We start from the raw sequence: 1,660 nt of genomic DNA, 5'->3' as shown, positions 1-1,660 counted from the left end.
GTGATTGTGAAATAAGTTGTTTTATGAACATGAAAATTTGAATATCAATGTATGCTTCATGTTCATTGAGATTTTTGCAATATATCTTATTGTGGTAATATAGGAACCATTGATGGGTTTTTTGAGACCATAAGCATGTGTTGCTTATAAAATGTTAAATTATAATTTGCATTGTAAAAATTTGATGAAAAAATAATTTTTAAAATAATTACATTGTTAACGTGACAAGGCAAAGGCCCAAAATTGTTATTGCATGATGATTTGCATAATTGTTTTTGTGTAAAGAACACTGAATTGATTAAGAATGGTAAAAGATGCCAAAGAGTGTAATACTTTTCTTTCTTGGTGTCGCTCTGAAAGGGTGAGGGTCTTGGATGATGGTCATGAGAGACCGTGAGGATACTAAACACCGTGTGCATTTGCTATCCTCAAGAACCTGAAGTGTGGTTCATGTTTTCGGCCACGGTTGTAGAAAACTTCAGCCACTTTGCCTAGGGGTGTTGCTATTGACTCACCTGTAGTTATTGTTATATCAAGAAAGTGACGTCAACAGATGCAAATTTTCTTCATGTCCCGACATTAGGTGAGGATTTTTAATGTTCCGATTGACGATGTTAATTACTGATATCTGTCGAGAAACAAGTGTAAGACCTAGTAATTAAAATATAAATTATGTGTTAAGCTATGAAAACCACCTTCAACCTTGCAAATTTGACATGTTTTTTAATATATGCGAGTTTGTAAAAATGTGAAATTAAATTTCTATGTATTAAATAAGGACATATATGCAAAAGCAATTTTGATAATTTAACTTAAAAAGTTATTCATGCATCCCTAAATGTTTAATATTGATTTCATGCATCCCTAAATATTTAATTTAGCATGAAATTGTTGAATGCTTGCTTGAACTGCTTAAATTGTAAGTTGTTATGTATGAGTGTTATTTGTAGAACCCTCTTAAACTTGTGTTTGATTTAATCTTTGTTAAATTTCTTAGTGTTAGATTTGGAGAAGGTCTCGTACGAGAACTTCAGTTCTAAACCAGTTTTTTAAAATCTTTTTCAGGTACTAAGGCACTATGATGGAGAGACTAACTAGTTGGAGGGCACAAGGGTTATGATCCGGTGACCCGTGTTCAGACGTAGTCAAGATGCTTTGTTTTGAAAACTTTGTAAAGCCTTAATGAGAACTATTTGATTTAAATGAATTCAATTTTAATTTATAATTTGATTTTTGTTATGTCTAGAATTATTGTTGAACTGTGTTAATTAAGTCTGTAATGCGTTCAAAATCTATAAAATATTTTCTGCAATGTTTAAAAAAATATGTATTTTTCGAAGATCAGTTTGAGGTTGTTAGAGTTCATTTATTCAATCCAATCCTAAACAAGCCATCAAACAAGCCCTGAAAGCTATGAATACACCCATGCACCAATGCTGTTCGATCCAATGCCTTATCTTAAAGCAAGAACCACCCCACATTACTAAACTGAGAATCGAGAGGATCTGGTATGGGTCGGGTTCCTACTGCAGTTGACCAGTTTGGCACCGGCACCTGAAGCTCAAACACTGGAAGAGATCCACCTGATCCGGATAAGGCCCGAACCGATTTATGTGCAACGGTTTTAAAATAATCGACGGCGAGGATTAGCAGCGTGCCG

This window comes from Nuphar pumila, chromosome 2, assembly GCF_984573655.1.
Source record: "Nuphar pumila chromosome 2, dmNupPumi1.hap1.1, whole genome shotgun sequence".
NCBI lineage: Eukaryota > Viridiplantae > Streptophyta > Magnoliopsida > Nymphaeales > Nymphaeaceae > Nuphar > Nuphar pumila.
Note: the sequence above shows the minus strand (reverse complement) of the source record.